A 14,455-nucleotide genomic window follows, 5' to 3' on the forward strand; every position below is an offset into this window, starting at 1 on the left:
CTGAGCCAAAGTCAGACTCTTAACTGACTGAGCCACCCAGTTTCTCCGACATTCACCTTCTTGAAGAGTACAAAGAAGTTATTTTTTGGAGCATTCCTTAGTTTAGGGTTGTTTACTGTTTCTTCCTGATGAACTTTAGTTTGTATGTTTTTTTATTGAGAGTCTCACAGAAGAAATGCTCCTTCTCTCAATGCATCACATTGGGAGGCATATGTCCCTTGACTTTATATGCTCTAAATCATTTACACCTCACAACAACCCAAGAACTAGATATTCTTCTCCTCCTCCTCCTTTTTCATTCTCCCCATTTTACAGAAGAGGACACCAAGATGTATAGAAGTTGAGTTAACACTAAGAGATGAACAAAGTAATGAGCATTGGGATTTGAATCCAGGTGATGAGACCCCAGGAGTTATGCTTTTTTTTTTTTTTTTAATATTTTATTTATTTATTTGACAGACAGAGATCACAAGTAGGCAGAGAGGCAGGCAGAGAGAGAGGAAGGGAAGCAGGCTCCCCGCTGAGCAGAGAGCCTGATGCGGGGCTTGATCCCAGGACCCTGACATCATGACCTGAGCCCAAGGCAGAGGCTTTAACCCCCGGAGCCGCCTAGGCAAGGAGTTATGCTCATAACCTCTAATTTATGATGCCTCTCAAAAGGGCCGCCATCAGGCCATCTTCTCTCTGCGGTAGAATGGGTTGGATGACACCATTCTCACCATGTGAGAATGAAGTCCCTTGCTTACATGCCAAGTATGTGCTTCACAGGCATTAGTCTACTTGATCCTCACAATAACCCTCTGATATGTCCAGCCATCACACCTACGGTACGGCTAATGCCCAGATCACATAAACACACAGGGGAGAGTGGAGTCCAGCTCAGGTCTGACTGACTCACAACCTAAATACCTGAGCAATGTGTGCTCTTGGCTTCGGTCACACATGCTCTGCTGCTATGCATCCGGGAAGAGGACAACTTTTTGGTTTTCATAATCACTGGTTTAGATAGTCCTAGGAGTTTCCTAATGCTGGCCTTTGGTCTTCACAGTATATTGAAATCAACTGATCTCCTGCAGAGGAGCCTACATAGTTGTCAGGAGGGGAACTTGCCTGGTGAGCAAGGTCACAGAAACCGTCTGGGGCTGGAAGAGCCACAGGTGTCCCAGAGAGAGCACTGGAACTTCAACTTGCCATCAAAGTGAAGAGGAAAACTGGAAACTACAGACACATTGGAGGAAGGCCGGGGGGCAAGACAGAGCAAAGAGGTCCAAGAACACTGCAACCACAGGCTGAAGAGTTGGAGCCCACTGTGACATCTCACTCATTGGTTTCCTGGGTGTGCCTATGCGACTGGAAGCTATAAGGTAGACACATAAGAAATCCAGCAAAAGTGATCATAGAAAACAGAGTCATAGAAAAGAGAACCATCCACCTCCTACGTAAAATTAAAGAGCCTCCCTTAAACTGAGTCTCCCTTAAACTATACATTGTCCTACAATAGCTTGTATTCATTTTCCTGGAGCGAACACTTGCCCTACAAGAAGAGAATGATTCAGTTGCCCCCATCCAAACTCCTTGCCTCTTAGGTTCATAGCATTCACATTTCATCTCTTCAACTGGATTCATCAGAAATATTTGCTCCTATAAAGACTGAGGTCATGACTGACAAAAGAAAATGCTGGATCTTTCTCATCTCGGTTCATGGAGTCCCAGACTTAGTCTTATTCGTTAGTGACCTTCTCAAAGAATATGACATGGAGTTGACTTTTAAATAGAGCGTGAATGTTTAATGTCAATGATCCATTTCTGGACACTCAAAATATTTAAAAAATAGTATAAATTACAAGTGTATTGTGCTCTAAAGGAAGTGATAAAATTTAAATAGAAACCTGTAAAACAATGAAGTTGGTATATAAATATATCGGCATGCGGGTAGCCTCAGAAGGATTCATTGGGCATTCCATTGGTGAGCACCCTGAGAACATTTAAAATAAGACTTGACCTACAAGCACCTTTTTGGGAAAATAGATATTGAATAAAAGAAGAAACACCTATAGCTGCAAGAAAAATATTGAATGATTTGTTTACTATCATCACTGATTTCCTTAAAGACTTAAAAAATCATTTACACTATTAACCAACAAAATTATCATACAATGCCCACAACCTGAGCATTACTTTTTTTAAGACACATGTAGGAGAAAAGTGTTTAATTTCCAAGTTAGTGACAGCCCTGGCATTTTTACAACTTCTACTTATGAAGTCACATGTTACTCCATGAGGATATTGATTATTTCTATCAGAAAGAATAATGTAAGACACTTGGAAGACTACAGTGAAGACGGAAATGTATCATTGATTTTGCTATATTTCACCCTTGATCCGTCTTTGAATTTGAATCCATGGAAAATATAAGCTTTCAACCACCTGGGGGAGGAGAAGTTTTATTGGTGCTTGGGGATGAAGTGTAAGGAGGTCCTACAGCAGGAAGAAAATACCAACCTGAATGCCTGGGATTTCTCTTCACGTCCTTGCATCTAACACCCCTTAGGAAAAGCAAATTGCTGTCTCACTCATGAACCAGACCTGTAGGCAAACCCTGGGGCTCTCTCACAACTTGTGTATCAGACAGCTATGTGTGGGCTGTGAGAGAAAGGGAACCAGGAACCACAAAACAAGACACAGGCTGATGAACTTTAAAATTATTAGGCTTTTCAGGGCGCCTGGGTGGCTCAATGGGTTAAAGCCTCTGCCTTCGGCTCAGGTCATGATCTCAGGGTCCTGGGATCAAGCCCCACATCGGGCTCTCTGCTCAGTGGGGAACCTGCTTCTTTCTCTCTCTCTCTCTCTCTGCCTGCTTCTCTACCTACTTGAGATTGAAATAAATAATATCTTTTTAAAAAATAATAATAATTAGGCTTTTCTATTGATATGCATTATACAAGTATGTAGGTAACACATCGTGACCATGATTTTATGGATATTAATGCTTAAGATAAGGCTAGGGAAAGTATTTAAATGAAAGGACAGATTTGTGAAATTAACTCTACCTTGGACTTCAGGTACATAGAAGTAGATTCACCAGGCACCTGGGTGGCTCACTTGGTTAAGCCTCTGCCTTTGGCTCAGGTCATGATTCCAGGGTCCTGGGACCGAGGCCCACGTCCAGCTCCTTGCTCAGTGGAGAGCCTGCTTCTCCCCCTGCCTACCACTCCCCCTGCTTGTATGCGTGCACTCTCTCTCTCTGACAAATAAATAAATAAATCTATCTTAAAAAAACAAAACAAAACAACAACAACAACAACAACAACAAAAACGGCAACACTCTCGGGTCCTCTCCCTCTTCGCCAGCACTGTACTATCACTTGCTTTTCTCTGCACCCAGTCTGCTGTATCTACTGAGGCTCATATCCTTGCCAGGAGTGTCAGTGCTTCGAAATCTGGGACACGAAAAACTGCAAGGGCTGCCTTAGGCTCTTAAAAATGCACCCAAACGTCCTTCCAGGCCTCGTGAGTAATCACTAGCCAGACCCGATCTGAATTCAGACCACTGGCTGCTGTGGGAAAGGCTTTACCTAGAGGAGCACTCTGTACTACCACCGGCTCTAGAGAGTACCTTGGGTTTCTGCCTCCTTCCAGAACTAGAACCAAAATCCTCAGGGCAGCCCCCGCACTTTGTTGCCTCTGCCACAGTGCCTGACCCCTACCTCTGGAGTCACTGACACGTCTAACTCCAACGGGAGCCCTGCTTGAGAGATGCCCCAGAGTTTTCATCTGTTTCATTAGGGATTTTTTGTTTTTCTAGTTTTTGTTTGTTTTTCCTTTTTTATTTTTTTTAATGATTTTATTTATTTATTTATTTGACAGAGAAAGACACAGGAAGAGAGGAAACACAAGCAGGGGGAGTGGGAGAGAGAGAAGCAGGCTTCCCCCTGAGCAGGGAGTCCAATGTGGGGCTCAATGCAGGGCTCGATCCCAGGACCCTGGGATCATGACCTGAACCGAAGGCAGACACTTAACTAACTGAACCCCCAAAAACACAAAAACAAGGTGCCCCTTGTTTTTACCTTCTTAAACGTGGCTTGCTGCTCTGATCTCCAGTCCTATACATGCCCTTTCTTTGCCAGGTGGCCTAAGAGACTGAGGCACTATACCAAGTGGAGAATAAAAGCCCTCTAAACTCCCCCCCAAAATCCTACAAAGCCCTGCACCTCTTTCACAGTCTTAGGGGTTGTATAAGTTTGCACCTTATTAATCACAGCTTTTGGGACAAGGTGCACCTTACCCAACCACGTGATGCTCCACACCTTACTTGGGTGCCTGGGTCTTGCTTTGTCTGTGGGATCACTGCCCATTCTCTGCCTTACAGGTGCTCCAGCAAAGCCTGTAGCTGTCCTGCAACAGAGGCAAGTCTTTGTATGTTAACATTGTATCAGCAACATGATGAGCCCATCTTACCAATGGGAGCGGGGAGCAGGGATGGGTCTCCAGCAGCCATCCCAGGACATATTTGTAAAGCATGTACGTAGCCTTCTGGGAGCACCTGAAATGTTCATCACTGTCCCTCCCGCATGAAGGCAAATTATCTTAGTTATCAGAAACCTGTCAAAGTCTTTTCCAGGAATTTCCTTGAAGCTGAAGCACTTTTGCAGGAACGCTTTTTGCCAAAGCATCAGAGTAAAACAGTAGGGGGTATAGCTCAGGGGTAGAGCATTTGACTGCAGAGTAAAACAGTAATCCTCTATAAATGGCAAGAGACTTAAAAATGGCTGCAGTGAGATCTGATGGGACTTCATCCTCATGCAATTGACAAAGGAATGTCTGCAGTGGTCTCATTGTTACTTATTTTTATTATTACTATTTTTTTAGCAGTCTGTTTTTTTAAAAAGCCTTCTCACCTTTTCTCTTCAATCTCAGTGGGAAATGTTTTGGTTATCTCCCATGGTACTTACTTTTCAAAGACCTGCTAAGATTTACAACTTCAAGGGACAGAGAACAAATGCAGAGCTTTCTCCTAGGAGTTTTGGGGGTAATTGCTATTTTAAATTTTCCTTCGTATTAGGGACCAGAAGGCCTGGGGGATTTCATCTGTTTGACCGTCCATCACGACAGCATCGTCTTCTTCATTTCCATCACGTTCTCAGAGATTCCAGCTCTCAGTGTCCTAATCGGGCTTTGTCATTAGTGCCTGAACCGGAATCCTGGTGGCACCCTCCTCGCTCTGCAGAAGGCCACAATGCTGTGTCTAACTTGTCATCTGCTTTCCTGCCCTATCTGACCCCCACACACACACACACACACATAGCCAGCAGAATAGTGGACATTTGCACAGCCTTCTCTAGCCTAAGCTCTTCTAACTTTCTTCTTTGTTTGCTTGGATTTTTTTTAGAGACGGAGGGTCAGGGGGAAAAAAAGAGGGAGAATCTTAAGCAGGCCCCATGCCCAGCACCAAGCCTGACACAAGACTCGATCTCACAACCCTGAGATCACGACCTGAGCTGAAACCAAGAGTTGGGACACTTAACAGACTGAGCCACCCACTTCTAGTTTTCTAATGCAAACCTCAGCCTCTAGTTCAGCATTGGGGGCCTGCAGAACTATCCACAGAGGAGGCCAGCCCATGGCAGTCATTTGTCCCCTTCTTTGGCACACTGTGCTCTGCACAGGGCCTCCAACAAGGGCCTTAGATGGCTTGGGTTTTGGGGCATCCTGATACTCATCTGGCAGTCCAAGAGCACCTACTGCACAGGCCACCCCTCCCCATACATACCTCACTGACCAATTCCGGATTTCCCCCTAGCAGCCCCTTCCCAAGCCCCATTTCTCTGGTCTCTTGGCTGGCTCACCAGTTGCTTCATAAGCCTGCTGGGAGCTTTCCTGGTTAAAACCTGAAACCAACCCCCATACTCAGAGGGCAGGCAGGGAGCAACAAAGAAGCAGGTCACTCCAGGTTGGGAGGTAGCAGCTTTAATAAGCAAGGGAACTGACATAGGGGGGCTTGTCTTGGGCACCCACAAGGTGAATGGATGGATCCCTGCACCACCCACCACATCTTAAAAGTTGGATAGAGGATCAGTCACACAAACCAAGCAGGTGCTCTCAACACGACGTCACCGTCTCCAGGATATGTCCTTGGAACAGCCTCTGGGAATGGGAAAGGCAAGTGGAACCCACATTCCAAGGACAGGGGTGGGGGGAAGAGCCTCCGAGTGCCCAAGTCCAGCTCGCAGGTCAACTAACGGTCCCATCTTTTCCATGACCTTCCTCCACCCCGGTTTATGTATGGTCCACTTTAGTCAGTTTTGGGAGGAAGGAAATGGTTTCTAGTTTACACACCACTTTGCACAACCATCACCAAAATCACTTTTAGAATGTCTTCATCACCCTCAAGGAGCGTATCCATTAGCAGATACTCTCTCTTTCCTCTCCAACATCCCTGCCCTAGGCAACCACCAACCCGCTTTCTGTCTCTACAGCTGTGCCTATTCTAAACATTCCTTCTAAGAGCAATCATACAATATGTGATCTTTTGTGACTGACCTTTTTTATTCAACATAAGGTTTCCAAGACTCATCTGAGTTGTAGCATGTACTGTTACTCCATTTCTTCCTGTAACTGAACCACAGTCCAGTTCACAGCTCTATCCCATTCCGTGCAGCCACTCATCACGTGATCACCATCTGGGTTGTTTCCACTTTTGACTATTACGAATAACGTTGCTGGCCAAGTTTGTGTGTGGACTCATGTTTTCCTTACTCGAGGGTATACCCGGAGGAGGGGAATTGCAGGGACCTTTGACAATTCCTTGTTTAAACTTCTCAGGGTCTGAAAACTTCTCCACAGCAGCCGCACTCTTTTGCATTCCCACCAACAGAACATGAGGGTTCTAATTTCTCCACATCCTTGCCAACACTTATCGGTCAGGTTGACACAGAATTGACCATTACAGTGTCCTTGCAGTAAACTTGGAGGGGTGTGGGTGGGGCTGACTTCTACACTGAGTAACAGACAGAACAATGTCCTTGGGACAACGACGGAGTTTTCGCATCGTCTTCATGCCTGGCCTGACTTCCTAGTGGTTCTGCTCAAATGAGGCAGTCAAGGTAACACATTGGGTATTCCTCAAAAACCTTCAATATCTGGGGTGCCTGGGTGGTTCAGTTGGTTAAGCATCCAACTTCTGGTTTTGGCTCAGGTCATGGTTCCATGGGTGGTGAGACTGAGCCCTGTGTTGGGCGCCATGCTCAGCAGGGAGTCTACTTGAAGAGCCCTTCCCTCTGCCCCTCCCCCCATTCAAAGTCTCTCTCTCTTTACCTCTCTCTCTCTCTCTCAAATAAATAAATAAATAAATCTTTAAAAAAAAAAAAAAAAACCTTCAATATTCTGTGTTAGCAACTTCCTCAAAAGCTGATTTTATCCCAATCTATGCTTAATCCACACCATTAAACCCCCAAATTAAGGCACAGATTGTGCACAGATAGTTCCACCCAGCTCCAGTAATGAAATCAGTTGAATGCATGACTAAAACTGAGAGGTAAAAAAAAAATAAATGAATAAATAACACAAAGAGAAACAGCTTCCACAGGCAACTCTCAAAATGTTTCATCTTCTTAAGGGACAAGGTTATTATTACCTGATAAAAGGTAAGACAAAAGGTAAGACAACTATTGGAACAACATGCAATTTGCCTGAAAATCAAGACATAACAATATGTTCCTCTACTGCAGATGAGAAGGGTTTAGGGCTTGTCTTTTACACTCTTATGTAGGGTGGATTTCTAGTCCTTTAACCCGGATGTCCCAACCCTTGGATCACAGTCAGACACTTTGCTCTGGGCCTGCTCTCCAGCGATCTGTGTCAGCAAGAGACCCCTAGGCAGGTGAGAGCGGTGACGCCTGTGAAGGAGAGTAAGTTCCTGGAAAGCCTTCTGTGGGAAATGAAATCAGTATCGTGAAAAATTGTCTCCACATCCATGTTCACAGTGGTGTTATTCACATAGTCAAGCTTAAGAAACAACCTAAGTATCTGTTGACGGATGAATGGATAAAGATGGGATAGTATTCAGCTATAACAAAGAAGGACATCCTGCTATTTGTGACAACAGAGACAGACCTGGAAGACATGACGTTAAATGAAATATGCCAGACAGAGAAAGACAAATATTGTGTGATCCCACTCAATGTAGATTCTTAAAAAAAAAAAAAAGTTTGAATGGACAGAAACACAGGATAGAATGTTTGCCTGGTTGCCTGGTTGCCAGGGGCCAGGAGATGGTAGAAGTGAGGAGGTGTTTGTCAAAGGGCACAAACGTTTGGTTAAAAGTGATTGTGTTCCGAGACTATAACGTACTGCGTGGCATTTATAGTTAACAATACTGGATTGTATACTTGAAAGTTGTTAAGAGAGTGGATTGTAAGCATTCTCCCCACAAAGGAAACGCTTGAGTGTGTCGATCACTTCACAATGTACTTATGCATCAAGTCATGGCATTGTACACTTTAAATAGACATAGTTTTATTTGTCAAATATACCTCTACAAAGCTGGAAACAGAAGGAAAAGAAAACCTTCTTTGGGCATTCCAGATGTGAATTGAGCACAGTTCAGACTAGAAGCTTCTTGGAAAGCAGAGGTGAGGTTGCCTGGGAATTTGGGGCAGGGTGAGGCATGGATTACAAAGGGTACACATGAAAATTCTGGAGTTGTTTGATTGAGGTGACAGTTTCCCGACTTACGTTAAAACCCATCAAATTTAAACATGCACATTCAAATAATTCCAGTTCATACTACATCACTTATACATCAATAAAAGTACAAAGTTTCTGAGGGGAAAAAAATGTAAAAATCTCACAGACCTCTTTTCAAACAAGACGGACCATCTGCACTCGAAGTACTGCCGTAATCCTGACTTGCCATCAAAAGGCTGCTTGAAGTGAGTGCTAGCTGAGGACAGCAGAAAGGACTACTAACTATCCACTTGCTCATGTTCTGGTCAGCAAATTCAAACATTTGGAACACATAAGCCTAGTGCCTCATCAAAATGTCCTCAGTTTGCCATCATTTCTCACAATGTTCTCAATTATTTTTTAATCAGGGAGTGATATTTTTAAAAACGGCAATCTGAAAGACATGTAAATATTCTTTTTTGAGAAAAAGAAAACAAAACACAAAAAGAAGGAAGGATGGTAGATGGCAATCTGTGGTAGACAGAATAATGGCCCTCCAGAGAAAGCCCCATCCTAAGCCCTAGAACCTGTGACTATAATAAGTCACATGGCAAAAGAGGAATTAAGGTTCCAAGTGGCATTAAGATTATTAATCAGCTGACCTCAATACAGGGAGATTGTTTGGATTATCCAACAATCCAACTACCACTGGGTAAACCAATGTAATCGCAAGGGCCCCTAAAAGTGGAGGAGAGAGACAGAAGGTGATGGGAGCCAAAGAGAAAGGCATAGAATGACGGAATGCTGCTCCCTGTGAAAACAAGAATACTCACCGCAAGCCAAGGAATGTAGACACACTCTCAATCTGGTGGCTCTTCCCTGGAGTCGCCAGAGGGAACACACCCTCACAACACCTTGATTTCTGCACAGTAAGCCCCATCCAGACTTCTGACCTCCAGACCTAAAAGATACTAAGTTTGTGTTTTCAGCCATTAAATGTAGGGTAACTTATTACAATAGCAATAGAAAATGACTATAAGTACCTTCAGGTGAGGGGAAACAGCACTGGCCTCGTTAACCAGTACTGAGAACTTTCCAGGGCAAAGAATTTTATTGGGCACAGGGTACATACAAGTGAAATGAAATTTGTGTGTGAGACCCAACGGGAAGAGACTGATTGGAAAAGAAGCAATGAGAGGTGGGACCTAGACTAGGACCAAGAATTACGGATTTTCAGTCCTCTTTGGCCAAGAATCCTACAGGCCCTGCCCTTCTCCTCCATCTACAAAGTGCCATGTTTCGCGTCCCAGACTTCGGTGAGGGTTTTGCATCTCACTTCCCTGCTGTCTCAGTGAAATGGAAGGTGCTTCTCCCACGCGGATGTGGGGTGAGACTTCAAACCCTTTCCTCCGGTTCTAAATATGCAGAGCATTAGCGAGCCTCAGCCAAAGCCATAAACTTCAACCGGCCACAAGAGTGTGCACGTGAGATGACTGCAATTTTTTCCTGCCAAACCAGAATTAGCCGGTATAGGAATGAACGAGCGTGGAGATTTGAAATTGCACCGATTGGAAGAAAGCCCAGGTTAGGTTCGGGCACCTCCAAACGTACCCTTTTTAAAACCACACGGACTGAGGCCTGGAGCCCGAAGCTCCACGAAACGCTCACCTGGCCCGACAGCGAGCGGCAGAGGAGCCCGGGCCCGGGGCACAGAGCGCACGGAGCCGGCCGGAGAGCCGAGCCGCAGCCCCCAGCATCTCCATCCAGGATGCTGGGCGACATTGCAAAAGCTCTCCACGCCCAACCGCTCAGGGGGCTCCGGAGCAAACAGCAAGTTCGGGGATCCGGGCCGGGAGCCGAGTGAGGCCGCAGCCCCGCGCGCCGCGGGCGGTGAGTATCCCGAGGCCGTGCGGCCCCGGGAGGCACCCTGGACCGCGCGGGTGGCCGCTACTCCCTGGGGACCTGGGTCAGGCGCGGCGCAGGCCGGGGGCATGGACGGGAAGGCTGCTGGGCGATCGCCGGCAGGGCTGCGCCGAGGCGCTGGGATAGCGGGCTGCAGGCGAGGCCACCGCGGAGCTGGCAGGGAGCTTCGGACCAGGGCGGAGCGTGGGGACGCGCGCCTCTTTTCCCCGGCGGCCGGGACCCCCCACCCAGTGCGTCCCGCAGAGCGCATGGCACCCCCCCCCCCGGGACCCCAGCCGCGCGCCGCTCCCGCCTCCTCGAATCCAGCTTGTAACTCAAACCAGGCGGTGGCGGAGCGGAGAGGGGGAGACCGGGGGCTGCGGTTAGGGGACGTCGGGGAGTGCGGAAGCCTCCCCGCGCAGGCGGCCGGGACTGCGCTCGGCCCGCTTCCCCGCGGAGCTGGCAGGTTCCGAGCCCGCCGGAGGACCCGGGTGCGCGAGATGTCGGGGTGTCGGGGAAGCGAGACGAACGCGGAGCCCGGGAGTGGGGCGCGCGCAAGCCCAGGGCGCGCGGGTCCCGCGGTGGGGAGGAAAGGGAGACCAACCGGGGCGAGGGACGCGGGGCGGCCATTACCCGGCCGGTCGCCGCCAAGGCCATTGGCGAGGTTTTAAGAAACTGAATCGTGCTTACCAATTAAGTCGTTTTCTTTCCGCTGGAAAGTTGATTCAGGCTAATTAGCAAGGATAAATGAGGATTGTTATTGAGAATTAGAAAGATTCTTTTTCGCCTTGTCTGGCGTGTGTGTGTGTGTGTGTGTGTGTGTGTGTGTTAGAGAGAGAGAGAAAGAGAGAGAGACGGGGAAAGGGTGAATAAAAGTAGGCTTTGGAATCCCTCAGACCTGGCTCCGCCACCTGCTAGTTTGACCTCTAAGCTTCACTGTCCACATTCGACTGTAGCCTCAGTTTCCTCGTCTGTGAAATGGGACATTTTTAAAAAGATTTTATTTATTTATTTGAGAGAGAGAGAGAGAGCATGAGAGGGTCGAGGGAGAAGCAGACTCCCCCTGGAGCTGGGAGCCTGATGCGGGACTCGATTCCGGGACTCCAGGATCATGACCTGAGCTGAAGGCAGTTGCTTAAGCAACTGAGCCACCCAGGCACCCTGTGAAATGGGACATTAATGCCAACTGGACAGGATCGGTGTAGAGAAACCACTCAGCACAGTCCCTGACCCATAGAAGGCATTTATATGTCCAGTTCTTCCCAGTACAGCGTGAACCCAGGGGAGGTTTCCTTTTCTCCTGCACTGGCCTCTGTGCACTCGCTCCGCTCCCCAACCATGGAGGTTCTAACCTCTTCAGCCTGTTGGGCTCAAGTGCGCTCCCTAAGGCCCAAGATTGCCTTGCACACCAGGTCTAGAGGGCAAAAGAACCCACAGCCCAATTGCAGGCGGCCAGCCACTCTCTGCATCTGATGAGAACCAGTTACGGTCCTAGCCTGTCCACCTGTAATTTGTTTTCACTGGGCACTCTCCCTTTGCTCGCCATTTATAAAGCACTCGCGGCATGCTAACATAATCATAGTAGCCAAATTAAAAGTGAATGAGTTGCTTATAAAACTTACTCCGGTAAGAGAGCTGTGGGAATTTAATTTGGTTTTAATCTCAGATACACTCCAGCTGGATCTAGATTTTTTTCACCTCTACCTAGTGGCACATAAATGTGCAGCTGGCCTCCATCTCAGAGCTTTCATGGGTTACATAATTTCCCTTCCGTTATGATGGTTCTTCTACCATTTATGAACCCGCATTTGGGGCAAAGGAAGGTTGACTGTTGGTCCCATAATCTGCCCATTGCCTTCCTTCACTTCCTTCAGTGCAAGGCCCTAATGTTATATGCTGAGCTTCCAACAGGCCAGCCTAGAATGGGTTCCATCTTACCTGATGATCCTAGAGGAAACCCCACACTCCGTGCCTCATTTACCCCAGGATACCCCATGCCTGTTGATGTTTTACATGTATGTCAGGATGTGGAGAAGGTGGGAGAGCTTGAAGGCCATGTGATAGAGAAAGACAGGGAGCCTGGGATGGTTCTGGACCACCCCTGGTTCACTTGTGTGTACTCTCTCCCTCTCTGTCTCACAGAGTATAGACTAGGATATAATACTCAAAGAGTTATTTTGTATCTTATAATTATGTAAATGCTAAAAAGCAAACTTGGGAGTGGAGGGGGTAGAAATTTATTTTTCTGTTGTGTTCTTTTGTTTGTTTTAATTAACCTGGTTGGACAGTAAGTTAACTGTGATTAGTCCAAATGGGTATTGCTTATAGAGAGATTTAGATAGGAAATGCTGATGGCTCTGCTGCCAGGTGTATCTTTAGGGACCTCGTGAGGATGGGACAGAACTTCGTTTTAGCTTCCCCCGCCCTCGACCAGTCTCCGCACTGGCTACTGGATGCTAGATACACCCTCGCACCTCTTGGATAAAACTTGGCAATTAAATTCTATTCGATGTCATTTATTTATGAACAAATAATGGAAATGCCGAGAGTCGTTCAATGACAACTGCATCTCTCAACCCATAGAATAAATAATTCAGTGAGAATATCAAGTTCTTAACATTGCTTAGGAAAAATGCCTGCTATTTCAACTCATGGGTTGAAAAACCATAACCTTTGTGATATTATTATTTGACACATTTTCAGAGATGTAAGTGGGCTTTAGGAAAATGCCAAGTTGTGTTGTTTTGTCTGTCTAAACAGAGCTGAGCATTATCCCACAGATTTTATATGTGTGATGTTATTACATCATGTGCCCTTCTTAATGCCCATCACCCAATTGCACTGGGTGTTATATACAACTGATAAATCATTAAATTCTATTTCTGAAACTAATTTTAAAAATTTAATTTTAAAAAATAAAAAATAAGGGTGCCTGGATGGCTCAGTGAGTTAAGTCTCTGCCTTCGGCTCAGGTCATGATCTCAGGGTCCTGGAATTGAGTCCCACATCGGGCTCTCTGCTCAGCAGGGGGCCTGCTTCCCTCTCTCTCTCTCTCTCTCTCTGCCTGCCTCTCTGCCTGCTTGAGATCTCTCTCTGTCGAATAAATAAATAAAATCTTTTTAAAAATAAAATAAAATGATATTATTTTATATTCATATAGGTCGTTTGCTCCCCCAATTCTTCACTTTGTGGCTTGGAATTTTACATACAAGTAGCAGAGGCAGAGGAAAGACAACCACTGAACAGCCCTTCTGATCCTTCTGTAGGTTTATCCTCTGGGCCTTGGGCCAGTGCAGCTCTTTTCTGGGCTGCAGGCTCTGGAAAGCAAGGGCTACCCCATCACTTCCTGTCCCCAGGCAGGCTGTCCTCTCGCTTGGAGAAAGCAGGGTAGTGGCAGGCTAGACTTCCCCAGGAAAGTGGCTCTTGAATCATCCTCGTTCTTTTTCTACAACCCAGCCACTCATCTACCAGATGCAAAGAGCTGATCCAAATGGCATTTAAGAGATAGAGAGAGGGACTTTTATTTTGTTATCATAAAGTTAATATGTACATATTATAATTTTTTTTTTACCAAAAGGTAGATTAAAGAAGGAAAATTACTTTAAGACCATCATCCAAAGAATAATCTCCCTTAAAATTTTTCTGTTTCACTTCAGTCTTGGCGTGAATGGTTACCTATTTCTAACAAAAACAACAAAAGGATTATTGCCCACCTCCAGTTTTGTAACCCGCCCATGTATAATACACATCTTCCTTCCATGTCTTCGAACAGCCTTGTGCAATGAATGATTGATTTAACATATACTCTAATGTTGGAGATTAGAAATGATTGCAGGGGAGGGGAGTTCTCACCGTGTCAAGGTTTCATTACTATATTTACCTGAATCTT

The 14,455-nt window shown here is 46.1% G+C and overlaps 1 protein-coding gene across 2 annotated transcripts in view; it reads left to right on the plus strand.

The window, feature by feature from the left end:
• Positions 1–10,414: 10,414 nt before the first annotated feature.
• The window catches only part of SLC16A14 (solute carrier family 16 member 14), a 30,088-nt gene continuing 26,047 nt past the window's right edge, over positions 10,415–14,455 (plus strand). For both annotated transcript variants that reach the window (XM_059167782.1, XM_059167783.1), the window contains exon 1: positions 10,415–10,554. The gene's annotated coding sequence lies outside the window, so the exon portion shown is untranslated. The remainder of the gene's footprint in view (positions 10,555–14,455) is intronic.

Source organism: Mustela lutreola, chromosome 3 (assembly GCF_030435805.1).
Source record: "Mustela lutreola isolate mMusLut2 chromosome 3, mMusLut2.pri, whole genome shotgun sequence".
Taxonomy (NCBI): domain Eukaryota; kingdom Metazoa; phylum Chordata; class Mammalia; order Carnivora; family Mustelidae; genus Mustela; species Mustela lutreola.